This window comes from Dermacentor andersoni, chromosome 5, assembly GCF_023375885.2.
Source record: "Dermacentor andersoni chromosome 5, qqDerAnde1_hic_scaffold, whole genome shotgun sequence".
Taxonomy (NCBI): Eukaryota; Metazoa; Arthropoda; class Arachnida; order Ixodida; family Ixodidae; genus Dermacentor; species Dermacentor andersoni.
Window position 1 is genome coordinate 127,312,325 of NC_092818.1, and position 14,400 is coordinate 127,326,724.

At 45.2% G+C, this 14,400-nt stretch overlaps 1 long non-coding RNA gene across 2 annotated transcripts in view; it reads right to left on the reverse strand.

The window, feature by feature from the left end:
• The window catches only part of LOC129385064 (uncharacterized), a 310,225-nt gene that overhangs the window by 48,258 nt on the left and 247,567 nt on the right, over positions 1-14,400 (reverse strand). For both annotated transcript variants that reach the window (XR_008612609.2, XR_008612610.1), the window contains exon 2: positions 8,932-9,007. This is a non-coding gene — a long non-coding RNA (uncharacterized lncRNA). The remainder of the gene's footprint in view (positions 1-8,931; positions 9,008-14,400) is intronic.

Here is a 14,400-nt window from a genome sequence, read left to right on the forward strand (position 1 = left end):
TACTTCATAATACTTGTCAGACATTGCTTGCACAGACCTCTGAATGACATCAACTGTGGTAATAAAGGCTTCAATGGCGTCAACTTTCGCTTTGACTGTGAGCAGCACAGAGAGCTCCTTGTGTATTTCAACAATTTCTTTTGCAAGGTCTACTTCACAAACCATTGTTTTTTTTTTTTGCATTACTCTAGCTGCTTAGAGCGTTTGAGCTGTTACAGCTTGTGCATTTATAAAAGATTCTGGCCTCTACTGATTTTTTTTTTTTTTTTGTACACGCTCCATCTACACCTGAGCACGACCAAAGATGATATTCATAGTTGAACTCTGAACAGGATAAATGCACTTCATAGGTTGGGATAGACTTGTGACAGACAACGCAGGTGTTTGCCGTGAAGAGTTTACTCAGCAGCAGCGGCAACCATTATATCGTTACAGGATTAAACCTAAAAGAACAAGCTCGATCAGCAAACTGCAAGATGGAAGAGTGTTTCCTTAGGAGCCGGGCTACAGACCGTGCGGTGTCACAGCTGCTAAGCGTGTGTCCTTAATCACAATCTCAGCTAGGTTTATGAATATTGTGAGCGCCGTGTTATAGTGACTTTCATTCTTTCTTCTCTGTACATATCGTCGCCAACGCATGTAGCGCCTTCTTCGTCGTCATAGCTCGAGCTCGGCAAGAAAAAAGCGGTTCCTCGCTCTTCCTTATTTAAACCCATATATCGATTCTGCTTAGTCATTGTAGCTGATTCTTGTGCCTCGTGGTGCTTCGCTCCCAGAATCTAATGACTTTCAGGTTTGCGAGTATTCAAATCATTAGTATGCCCCAAGACTTAACTAATATTCATTTGGTACGATTGCCTGGGCATACAGGCCAAGTTCGAAATGAAACGGCAGATTCACTGGCGAAGGCGTTGATAGTTTGCCCAACCGACATTTCTCCCTACATCACCTTTTGTCATAGATGCAACATTTCGGAGCCAAATAATGCTTCGAGAATTCTCTCTACCATGTACAAAAGGTTCCTCAGATTTCAAATACTTATTGTACCCCTGAAAAAGTAATATATGTCAAATGAAAAAAATTGAAGTAGCTATTAGTAGGATACCCAGTCGCATGCCTTCTTCAAATACTTATTTCCACAGGACTGGTCTGGCACCCTCATCGATTTCTCCTATGTGTAGGGAAGATGAGATCATCGAGTATTTTTTTATTTCCTGTCGAGGATTTATTAGCTAAGGAAACTTAAAAAACCTGCTCCGCCTTCTTGGATTAGATATAACTGTTCAAAATCTACTATCCTTTGGTGCCTCTACTCTTTCGCACTGCGACTGGAAGGTTAGCGCTGCCGTCCAAGATTTTCTTTTAGGATCGATTAGATTTAAACTCTAAATTCAAAGTACTACACGTCCTGTTCGTTCGACCAAATTGAATTTGAATTGATATTTTTCTGGTCCTGATGTAATTTTTCATTTACATATAGAACTCTCTCCAATCTCTACCTTTCAGTTCTAACACGCATTATAATTGTTTTCCTCTTATTTTGTACGTTACTCTGACCTACCAGGTTCTTGACCAATCTATCAAAGCGGGCACGTGTCACTATTTCGAAGGATCTGCTTCTGCATCCTGATAAATGGTAGAGGTTGCTTCTGGTCCTCGCGAAGTTCTTTCGAAATTCCTTCCTGGAGCTCCGCTCGGGTCGACGCATAGCATCACCTGCGATGTCCACTGACGACCGTCTCTGCATAGCCTTCGCCTCCTGTAGTGACTATTAATCGTCGTCAGTGTGACACCCGAATGTTCGCTGGTCTCGGCGACGATGACGTCGAGGAATGGCTCGAGAAATACGGTTCAGTCGGTGATTTGAAAAGGTGGAACAGCTCTCAGAAACTGCGAAACTTTTATGTTCCAATATAGCCCAAACATTGTTTTTGAACCATGAGCCAGATTCTGCTGACTGGGTGACGTTCACGCACCGGCTCCACCGGATTTTCGGCGCTTCCACTGTTCGCGCTAAGGTCCCGAAAAAGAAGCTCACAGAGCGTGTAGAAGCTCACGAAGCATACAACTCTGTACCTCAGCAACTAAATAGATGTCGCAATTCTGTAAGCTGCACCTAATGCGGACAAAAATTATATATCATACGCCACCCCGAAAGACACCACCAACCTCTGAATATGGCATTTGCAAAAACTTTGCAAGCGTTGTAACAAGTTCACATAAGCCGTAAATTCATACGTCAAAATTGCCCTATTTAGATGCTCCAACGGATGCAGTTCATAGAGATGTGATATTAGTTTTTTATGCGAAGTAACTGATTTGTAAACTTCGTACTTGTATTTGTTTTTCAGATTTACCGATTTCCGACAATTCCTGTAAGAAAATGTCATGGGTTAAATCAAAGCTATTATTGCTGCAGTCACTGTGATTTAACGTTGTCTCTTAAATGCAACAATTCCCATTCAAATCGGTTGAGCGGTTTTCTCATAAAAGTATTTATGCCTTTTACATGTATTTGAACAACCGGCATCGGAGATCGGCCCGAGCTAAAGCTTCCTCTCAATGCATCACACCGGTTCTATAGGAAACCCACGAAACATAACGCTGACTATACGCAAGCCCGTGGCCAAATAAGCCCATGGTGCACAAATAATAAGAAAAAACAATCAAGAGAGGGAAACTAACGGAAGCTTCGCGGAGCAGGTTTCCCGGCCAGATTTTTCATCCGGTATCCGTCTGTCGAGCCAAATCGTCGATTCATTGCCAGTCGAGCAAGTAGCTGGTCGCCTGCGAGATAAGACTGATACATATGTGCGCTCGTTTCCAAGTGCCGAGGTGAAGGAACAGCCTCAGGGTGTGCTTATTATTATTATGTTTTCTTTGGTTGTGCGCCACGGCATACGTCATGGCGCGAATTTCAATTCTTTAATGTCGATACACCACGTAGCGGTGAAAAAAGGAAATTGAAGGTATGTCCAGAATTCCAGGGTATGGCAGCTTTTGAGGGGAAACTGCATCCGTCGGACAATCTAAAACTTTTGCAGAGCGACCGTCGAACCTGTTATTAGTGTTTGTGTAAGGTGTCCGTGCCGAAGCTTTTATTGACACTGGTGCCACAATTTGTATCATTCGTGTTGATTTATGTTCATGTCTCCGAAAACTGATCACGCCGGTCATACCAGTCATACTGGTCATTCGGGTCATACTAGTCTTGCTATATTATCTACGATCCTTCTTTGACTGAAGTGAACGATGCTACAATTAAATCGACCGCGCAATGTACTGTAAATGTCTATGTACCGACGGCATTCATCGCCAGAGAGATACCATGTGAGTGCACTCACCAACTAATTTTCGACAAGGATTTCTTATTGTATGCCTCCGCATCTATCTTTTGTAGCCAGCGCCTTCTATACCTGACCGACAGCAGTCGCCAAATATGCATATCTGATGCACCACTACTGGTTAGGTGTATTGGCCGTCCACAGAAGGAATCATCGCCCGTTCGTTCCGACCAAGTTATAGACCTATACGCAATTCTCGGCGCACTCTTTAAACACACTGTTCTTGTTATTCGATCGCTTTTTAATTTGTCTCGAAAACAAATTTCCCAATAAAGAAACAATTGTGGGTTCTTTAGTGAAAGTGGTCAACAATATTTAGTTTGATTGTTTTCGATGCGTCTTGATGTCTATTGTGAGAAATATGATTTAAAAAAAACATTGAAAGAGAAAAATTACACGAAGAGGGAAAGGCAGAGAAATTACGCGGGCTGCCCTCCTTTGGGGAAGGCGAAAGGGAAAAAGTAGATAGGAAGGAGAAAAGATCACAAAAAAGGGGGAAAGCTATCAGCCAGTGTCAGGCATTATATGCGTTCCGCTTTTGCGGTCTTCGAGTAAATACGACAAATAATAAAACCAAGAAATGATTATATGCAATTTCAAAAAACTTCTGCGCAATTGGAATATCTCAAATGACAGCCTGACCAATCAAGGAAAAAAAAGAAGCAATGTCCAAGAAAATAGCGAGTCTTTGTCGCACGGCAGAGAAGAGAAAACTATTTTGGTAGAAGATGTCCAGTCATACTTGTAAAGATTCTTAGGTGATTGAGCACAGCAATATAATGAATAACAAATACAGTGGCTGTTGAAGCAACCATATCACCAATTATGAAATAAAGTTTAATCTAAACGTGCTGGTTGTAACCGGAGATGGAAGTATTCTGACTAAACTACAGACCACAGGTGTATCGTTTTTATCACGAATGTGTTTTAAAATCTCCCAAACTAATTTCTTCTTTATAAATATTAGTGTGTATAGGCTGCTTTTCTAGAACTTCGTGCTTCACTTGCATGTTTCCCTAAGTTGCCCACATACAGGTTGTTAGCCGTTCAGGTCTTGATAAGTGTTCAAATTTAGCAACCTGGCTTATTATAGTTTTCGGAGATTAATGTTCTTTACTTGTTTCCTCCCCAAAGAAAATTTTGCTGCGGAACAGGCATTTCTTTTCCACACAGCAATAAAAAACCTAAGATCGTATACATTCCTTAATTAAAGATCGCCCGCCGAAATTTAAATATGTGAGCATCAGTAAATATATGAGCGTTACACCAGCTACGACAATAATTTAGTTAATTATTTACGCTACTTTTTTGTATTTATACACACATTGGAAACATAGCCTGTTGGCAAGGTTGGTTAGCGGTCTTTTGTCAACGTTCAATTCCTGAATGAGTGAGTGCATCACTTCAGGTGAAACACTTTTTCTTACATGAAAATTCAAGCAGGAACCCATCAAGTATATGCCACTTTGTTCGTTGATAAGTATTTTTTTCCAACGATTGCGCATTCGATGAAGGAGCCAGCTAGGAAGATAGGTGTCCACCGATTTCTTCTGATATGACATTCAGAGAAGCGCGTAAACTGATCTCGTTCATCCTGCAATTCTAAAGAAAAATAAAAAGAGCCCAGATTAACCTTTCAGACATTTGGACTTTATATATCCGATGCTCCCAATGTATGCCGCTCGCCGATGTCAACGTGCAGACCAACAGCACAAATATAAAGCGGCCCGTCGGAGTTCCTTTTGTAGGCGCCCTTTGAAAAACGGCTCATCCGAGCTTGCGAAGCACGTACAGCAGCTTCAAGTGAATCTGCGCAGATTACTCGATTACACGGTCGCCCCAAGTGGATAACTTGCGACACCGCATGGCATGGAAGCTGCGTAAGCAGTGTACTCGAGCTTGCATGGGCCGAGAAGAGAAGGTAGCGTTACCAAATACATCGCCATGCATGAAGCCATTTGATAAAAAATTATGCAGAAACTACCCTGGAGTTGTCTAAGTATGTGTAAGCATTCTGCCACTTGCTCGTCTCTACCCAGGTCGGTGTCATTGTCCATGTTATCAAACTTGGTCTGACCAGTATAGACCCTTATCAACCCTTATCGGTTGTTAGCAACCTTGTCGAACAAGATCCTACCCTTAGCAATCCTTATCTGTTGTTATCAATCTTATCGGGCTCGGTACGACCCTTATAAACCCTTATCAACCCTTATTATCAACCCTTATATTATAACAATCTATCTGATTCTTGCCGACCCTTATCTGTCGTTATCAACCTTATCGGAAATGATCCGATCCTTACCAACTCTTATCGGTCCTTATGAATCTTATCGGACTATATCCGACCCTTATCAACCCTTATTAGTCCTTATCAACATTATCAGAGTTACTCCAACCATGATATGCGCTTATCGCTCTTTAGCACCGTATCCACCCACACCGAACCATTATCAACCGTGATGAGACTCATATGACCCCTCATCACTCCTTATCATCCCTGTTAACTCACTGACTGCTTATCTGTCTGTTGCGCGCGTGAAGCGCACCATGCTCCCTAAACATCGGCGGCATTTCGGTCAATGAAGGAACGCCCCAACGGAAGGCGCGTCCTTCGACTACCGAAACGCCGTCGGGGATGTCGCCTGTTTGGCATTAAACTTTTGCAAAATCAGGATTTTCCTGTCTACAATGCCTCAGGCCGGGTGTTCATGTGGTCCTAGAGGGGGCGTTTATTCCACCAAAAGCAAATCTTCATAGCCTTCGTAAAAACCGTTCGCCTTTGACATCTTGTTTCGTGCCGGCGGTACAACACATTCATGTGGTTCAAATGTCTTCACCTTCTGCAAGCGTGGGCTTGGAGCCCATTATTGCGGTGAATAATACACTCGGTTGTGAGCGTGGAGTCCTAAGTTCGAAACTCACCACCGCCAACGTTTTTCCTGACGATGTCCCTTTTCAATATCACGTCCCTCGTTAGTACATCGTTTCAAAAATAGCAGAAGAGAACAGGCACACTAAAGCCACGGGAACTCAATAACTTTTATCTGTAAATGGTCGAAAAGAAAAAAGAATGACATCTACGAACACGATGCGTTTTGACATTATCAAAGGTACAATAATGAGATCTTGTATTTTTTTGTATTTTCTTTACGTTAGTTATATTTAATACTTGATTTTAGTACAAACGCTTTTCGCTTCCACGTTTAGTTCTTTCCGAGTCTACAAGGTTACTGCTTAGCCGAGTGGCTGAACTTTACTATAGCCACGTGGCCTGCTCATTGCCCTTTATCCCAGCGATTATTGTTGGTCTCGTTGGCTAGCGACTTCTACTGGGGAACATCCGTGTTGGCGCATGTGTCTAACTCTTAGGGTACTATAGTCTGGTGCGCACTTCTCTTCGTCGTTCTAGAAATCTCGCGCTTTTAGGTTCCTGTTCTTTGGGATGCGTAAAATAGGAGCTGTCGTATTCTGAATATCGCCCGCCCAACCCACCCAAAGAAAGAAAGTTGAAGGTAGCATAATCACCACCTTAAATTCAGTGTCTTTGTTATATGTTCCCAATATATATATATATATATATATATATATATATATATATATATATATATATATATATATATATATATATATATATATATATATATAGGTTATATATATATATATATATATATATATATATATATATATATATATATATATATATATATATATATATATAGGTTATATATATAAAGGTTACGTAACGCGCAGAGGCCGCGGCACCGAGCAGTGTCTGTGTACTTTCCGTTAAGCCCGTTTCACATGGTGCGAATTTGCCCGCGTTCTTGCACTTGCGAATTCGCAGCTGCGGCAAGTGGGCCGTCGGACCCCCTCCGTACGTGCGATTTTTCGATGTTTGGAGTGCTGAACTTCTCTGCGAAAACGCACATGCGGCAAGGACGGGCAACCAATCACAACGTGGATCGTAGACACGTCACTGTGGACTTCCTACTTAATTTTGGTTTTTATAAAATAGTGCACTCAACCACAAAAAACTTTGACGAACGCGGTTTCTAAGTTGCTCTACTTTGTTCTTACGGCAGCGAACTGACGCCAAGAATAATTCAGTTCTCCGCTAGGGGCTCGCAAATCCAAAAATCGCAGCGGCCGCGCTCGGCGCATGTGAAACGGTGATGCGAAGTTCGCATTTGCGGAAATCGTAGCTGCGAAAGACGCAATATAATATCGCACCATGTGGACCGCGGCCTTTACTCCTATCTCGTACGCCATCGAGGGACGACACCTGCAACGCTACTGTCACGCTCATTACGCCAGCCTCCTGAGGCACCTTCATTGCAAGGTTAAACCGCGCTATCTCTTTCAATGCTTCGCCCTCGCGTAAAACTGACAATTTTTTTTATCCAACAGTTTTGTTTGGTGGACCGAACTTGTTCATTCTTTCAGTGAAGAGAGAGCCGCTTGGAAGCAGAATATATATGTATTTATTTAAATTTTTTAGCAATAATGCAGCAAACGTTATTTTTTCGATGACGAGAGTTATCTCTAACAGCGGCTCATCAGCCGTATCTTCCAGGTTTGTTCAGAAATAATTTTTACAGTATAGTGGAACGCTCTTATTGGTTTGGTTGAATTTATTTCTCTCCCTCTTTGTGAGCGTGTGTGTGCGTGGGTGTGTTTGTGCGCGCGCTCCGACATCACCTGAATTATGCTGTCAAACACGTTGCGCTAAGGAAACTTCTTTCAGCGTGAAATTCAGGCAGCAATTTAACCGGCGTGTATGCGATTCCAGTAGGATGTCCACACATGTCGTCGCACGAAATTTCGCCACCATCGTATTTCACAATAGTTATCACAATGACCTATGTACCGGCCTTCATAACACACAGAATGGTGCAGTTCCGTTTCTCCGCGCTCCCTTATGTTGCACCATTTTCCTTTGCATGAAAATAATTCGAGCATGTTCTTTCCCATAAGAAAGTATTCGTAGTCGAGTTGCGGTCCTTCTGCTGGGCCGATCCGTCAGCAAAGGTCGGCGTAGGCCCACTGCCTCGAACGGACACCGACACGGGCGAATGCGGACAGCACTCTCAATAAGGTCAGGCCATTCCCTCCGTCAAAGGACTCGCGTGATACAAGACGAGTACCAATCATCTTTGCATATCCCACGCGCGACCTCTCGGGTTGTTTCTTCCGTCCGCTTGTCAATGTTTCCGTCATCTTTTTTTTTTTCGCTTTTGTTTTTCTATCCTGGGAGAGATATATAATCGCTGCTTCCGTGGTACGCTGTATAACGCGGAAAGGCCGGGATCGCGGTTGGAGCTAGAGTGGCGGCGAACCTCTCCGTTGCTGCATGCATTCTGGTGCCCATTTCAGGAACGCGTGTTGACGATATAGCCCGACCAGCCGTAGCTTATTAAGAAGAGTCGAGGGTCGTGCTTCCGTTTCCAGCATCTGATCGCGGCCGACAATGGCGCGCATGTTTTGTGCAGCCGCATGCACGAGAAGTAGTGTCTGCTTGTCAGTGGCACAATGTCTGAACACGCTCCAAGAGCACTAGGTTGCGGGGAGCATTGCATTGCTTACTCACCCAGAAGAATATTGGCTGCCGCTTTGTATCCAGTTCCTGTCGAGGACGAGTTCCGGTTGAAAACCCCTTCTGAAAGCTAAAAAAAAAGAAACATATCAGTAGCGTTGCCTTTAAATTGGCCATTGTTGTTTGTTGTACTGCAATATGTAGACGCTTTGTCGGAACAGATATAATGAAAAGTGGTTACAGTGTATAGCTGATAAAAAAGATACTAAGGGATTGTTGGAAGCTCGGTTTAGCGGAGGCAAATAATACACGTTTTGGCAGGTTGAGAACAAAGAATAGACTGGCTTTATTCCACAGTAAAACAGGTTTGCCGAGTGACACTGGTGGCGCCCCTGTCGGGCAGCCACCTCAGAGAGAAGAGAGAAAGTAAGGACAGGAAAGGCAGGGAGGTCAACCAGAAGAGCATCCGGTTTGTTACCCTACACTGGGGGTGGAGGAAAGGGGAATAGAAAGAGGAAAAATGGAGAGAGTGAGCACTGAGTGCGTGTGGGCCGGACACTATGCACAGGGACACTATACACGGTCTCTTAAACCGGTGCACTTCAAGTATTGCACTGATGCACGATTCGCTTTTCGTGCCAGTGACGGGTGCGGCCACGGTCCGAGTATCTTTGACTCGGTGAACGGTCTTAAGTCCAGTCGGTGTAAAGCTTCCCGCAGAGAGAGGCGTTGTACATCGTAGAGGGGGCAAGTACACAATAGGTGCTCGATGGTCTTCTCGCACCCACAGGAATAGCCACCTCACGTCCCAAGAAAGAACAGGGGGCAATGACCCCCACGTGGAGAGCAGGCGAGGTAACTGAATTTCACAGAAACGGGGGACAAATCACAGTGACAGACGGTCGCGACTTGATCAATTTCAAGTCTGATATCCAGCAAATACAATACTGCATCATCAGAGCATTCTTCATTGAACGTATTTCGACTGTTCAGTGCTGTTCGATGTAAGATAGACTTCGTAATAACGAAAGTTAATAATAAGGAAGGTTAAGTATGAAAAACATAAGTTTTCTCTACATTCGCGTGCGTTTTCACCGGGTATTAGGTGAAATGCAGGACTTTGTGCGTGAATAATATCGTTGGGCGGGCACGTTGTAGACGACAAAAGAGGTAATCTGGTTTGCCATTGTGAACTGTGGGGTGTCTCTGGAGACTGAAAGCTATCTTCTACCTTCAGGTGCTGCACTTGTTCTTCCCTCTATGCGTAGCTTGGCCCCAGAAACAGCAAAAGAAAATTAATTATTGCACTGTGTCAAGTGACTTCGCTTTTTCTACGAGTGAAGCTTCTTCGGGAAGATTAAGAATTAACGAAGTGTGAGGCCTGCTCAGAGACGCAAGAAATCTCGGACGATATTGCTGCAGGTCTTTTAATATAAACGTCTACTTCATGGTATAAGTATAAACTCTTTGTTGCTGGAGTTTTATGCAGCATATAAATCAATTTTTTTTTTTACTTGCAGGTTAAGTTGAAGCAAGCCTGGAAAACTAATACTATAGCGCTTCCAGCGTCAGCAGCGTGTTTTAATGAATTCTGGCCATAGCGTTATCAACGCTCCATAAATGGGATACAGGTAGGAGCAATAGGAACTCGCCAGATTTAAGCTAAGCTTGGTTGCTGCTCGTCCGCAGTTTTCAAAATAAGTTGTTTCTTTTTCGGGGGGTTGGGGGGGGGGTGGAAGTAGTCAGAAGTATGTTTACGTTATTCCTAATGTTTATTTGCTCTGTGACCTCATTCATTTGTTTGTCAAAGCAGCGCTATTTGTAAATGCACTGCGCAAGTTTTTGTGTGTGTCTTGTTACGTTTTTCCTATTCTTCAATAGTACTAACATGTATTTGGCGCTAAGTCATTAGCTTTCAGCCGACATTTTCATTTCTTTTATTGAAATAAAGACCTCAGCGTTGCGGATGTACAGAGTTCCTGCGACTTTTTTTTTTCTTTAGGAGCAAGCTGAGCCTTCTAAACGTAAAACCTCATTTTCCAGTTTCAAATATTACTATGTCGAAGATGGGAACGATACAACTTTGCCTAAGACCACTCGTGTTGCTTTTATGATTGTTATTGTTATCGTCATCGTCTGCGGTTTTCACGCCCTAACACTGCAAAGACATTCCCCAGTTTCTGGACGAAGTGTCTTCTTGACAGAACGCTTGTTTCTGTGCTCTCTGCATTTTTGGTGAACTCTTTGCCTTTCGGGGTGCCTTACCTCCCCGTCTTGCGACCATGGACGCGGAGCATGCCACAGGCCCTCCTGGCCAGAAGTCATCACGGCTGTCAACCGCAAGGAAGCGAGTTGGCTCCCCCAGCGACACCGAGGACACCGAGCTGTACTCTATGTCGGAAGACGACTCATCCGACGACGGCTTCATACCCGTCCGGAGTAAGAGGGCGAAGAGAAAGATCGCCAACACAGCGCCGTCACCTCCTGCGAGCACTACGACTATGAAGTCAAGGCCTGCGCGCTGGCCACACGTCATCATCTTTATGCCGGAAGAACCGTCAAGCAACCTACGGTTGCTGAACAGGCAAGCCCTATCCATTTTTCTGGAACGTGCGGTGCCGGATCAAATTAAAGACATCAGAATAAACCCACGCAAGAATATACTCGCCATAGACGTGTACAACGCGAGTGCGCTTGGAACACTTCAAGAAATCACGGAGCTTGGCGGAATCAAAATGCGCCCCTTCATCCCGATCGACGACACATCGATAGCCGGTGTAATTTACGACATTGACATTGCCATTCCCAATGAAGATTTACCTAGCCTCATCAAGCCGGCAAACGAGGGCACGATCATTACGCAAGTGCGCCGTCTTGGGAATACGCGCTGCGTAAAAGTAATCTTCAAGGGGGATTGCATACCCTCCCACGTTAAAGTCGGACATTTTCGACATCCAGTTCGACCATTCATCCAGAAGCCGCTTCAATGCCATCAGTGCTTCAGGCTAGGACACGTAAAGGGCGTGTGTCCGAACTCGCTTCTGTGTCCCCGTTGCGCTGAACCTCATGCAGAAGTGACCTGCGGTGCCACAGTTCTGAAGTGCGCCAACTGTAGCGGCCCTCACGCAGCCTCGTCGAAAGACTGCCCCCGCATCAAGAGGGAGCGCGCGGTTCTGAAGCAAATGGCCAGAGACAATTCGGCCCACAGGGAGGCAGCCGAAGTAGTCCGGCGTCGGCGTCGACGTCGGCACCGTCGTAAGTCTTCAAAGAAGGCGCATGAGCGAAGCGATAGTACCCGCTCCACTACGGTACCACTTAGTCGCGACGTGATAGGGCCCACCACTTCCACGAGGGCATCAGATAAGACTCTTTCTTTAGAGGAATGGCCTACGCTACCGAGCCGCTCCCTTGCTAAGGAACCTCAGAAGGTCACGGCGCCACCGGAGCCTTCTCCGGCCATTGATGATTCACCTAAAACAGATCAAGTCATCTCGGTGCTACGTTCCCTCATGGAGGCCATCCGAACGATTTTAGTTGAGATGGGGACACCGTCTGCTCGAAGCGCACTTAAAGTGCTGGACGCCTTAAGCCCAGTGCTTGAATCCCTCACCTAGAAAGATGGCTACCCATACCCCATCCTTCCGAAAAGAAGTCAAGGCAGCGTCCGTCATGCAGTGGAACGCCAGAGGGCTAAAATCACGAATTTCAGATTTCCGTCAGTATGTGTACACCAATGTGTTTCCACTCATCGTCATTTGTGAGCCCAACTTGTCGAAACCAATCAGACTGTCAGGGTACGAATGTTTCATGTCATCAACAAATAATGCATGCAGCAAAATCATCATTTTTGTTCGTCGGGAACTCACCTATGTTTTGCAACCGATTGCGCCCCACGACGACAATCAGTATATATGCGTCACAGTTAAAAAGAACAAACTCTTGTTTACTCTCATAGGCGTGTATATATCGCCTTCCAACAATTTCGACACTAAAAGATTAGCGGATATCTTGAGTGTTTGCCCCGCTCCATGGGTCATCATAGGAGATTTCAATGCACACCATCCAGCATGGGGAAGTACAAAGACAAATGCAAGAGGACGAAGATTATCAAGCATCGCCTACAACTATGGCCTTACTCTCTTGAACGATGGTAGCCCCACCTTTCTTCGAGGCGTGACATACGGCAGCTGCCTCGACCTTGCTTTTATCTCCAACTCTCTCGCCAGATATGTGAAGTGGTTTCCAGATATTGAGACCCATGGGAGTGATCACATTCCCACCTATCTGAACATCAAAGGCTTGATGTCTAGATCTGGCCCACGGAATACCATTCGGACGATTCAATGGGCCAACTTCAAATCTGATATGGAAGATGCCTGCAGCGAGGGCCTGCCCTCTGGGTTAGAACAAACAATTAAAAATACGATGCGGAACGCCACTCGCATACTGACGATCTCTCACACGCGAAACGACTTCGACATAGAATTAGAGCGACTTCGCGCACTTCGTCGCCGGGCGGAACGTCGATATCGGCGTACAAGATCAATCCATGACCTTAGGGCAGCCAGGAGGATACAAAAGAAGATTCAGCGTCGAATGAATAGATTAGCGTCGGAACGTTGGGCAACGTTTTGCCAAACACTCGACCCCCGCAAGCCGCTGTCTCACATTTGGAAAACGGTGCAAGGTCTGCGTTGCCTTCCGGAACAGCGTTTTCCATTCAAGGCACTCGCGCTTTTCCAAGGGCGGCAAGACATCGATGTCGCAGAAGACTTTTGTGTGCGAATGGCAGACCAAGCGACACGCCCAGATCCTCCAGCCCGAGATTATGTCCCCCATTCCCGAGATTGCCGCATGGACCTTCCTTTTACAATGGAGGAGCTCGAGGCGGCACTAGCTCTCTGCAGGCGCTCATCATCTCCGGGTCCAGATGGTATATCATACCGAGCCTTGTGCTATCTCGGAGAATCCGCACGGACAGCACTATTGAGTCTCTACAACACCTCATGGCAGGAGGGAAATGTTCCTGACGAATGGAAAGTGAGCCGCCTGGTGCCAATATTGAAGCAGGGCAAATCCCCACTAGAGCTCAGCTCTTACCGCCCGATAGCGTTGGCCAGCTGCGTAGGAAAGATAATGGAACGGATGATCCTTGGCCGCCTGGAATGGTACCTTGAACACTACAAGATTTATCCGAGTTCCATGGCTGGTTTCCGACGTGACCGCTCTTCCATCGACAATGTAGTTGATCTCGTTTCATATGTCCAGCACGAAAGGTCCCGTAAACGTTTATCTGCAGCTTTATTCTTAGATGTGAAAGGGGCATACGATAACGTATTGCATGAGGCTATTCTCGACGCTCTTGTGACGGTTGGCCTAGGTGGCCGAGTATTTTTATGGATTGCAAGTTACCTATCTGCAAGATCATTCTATGTATTAACTGACGATGGCCCAACTACGCGACGCTATACCAGCAAGGGCGTTCCTCAAGGCGGTGCTCTCAGCCCGACGCTATTCAACCTC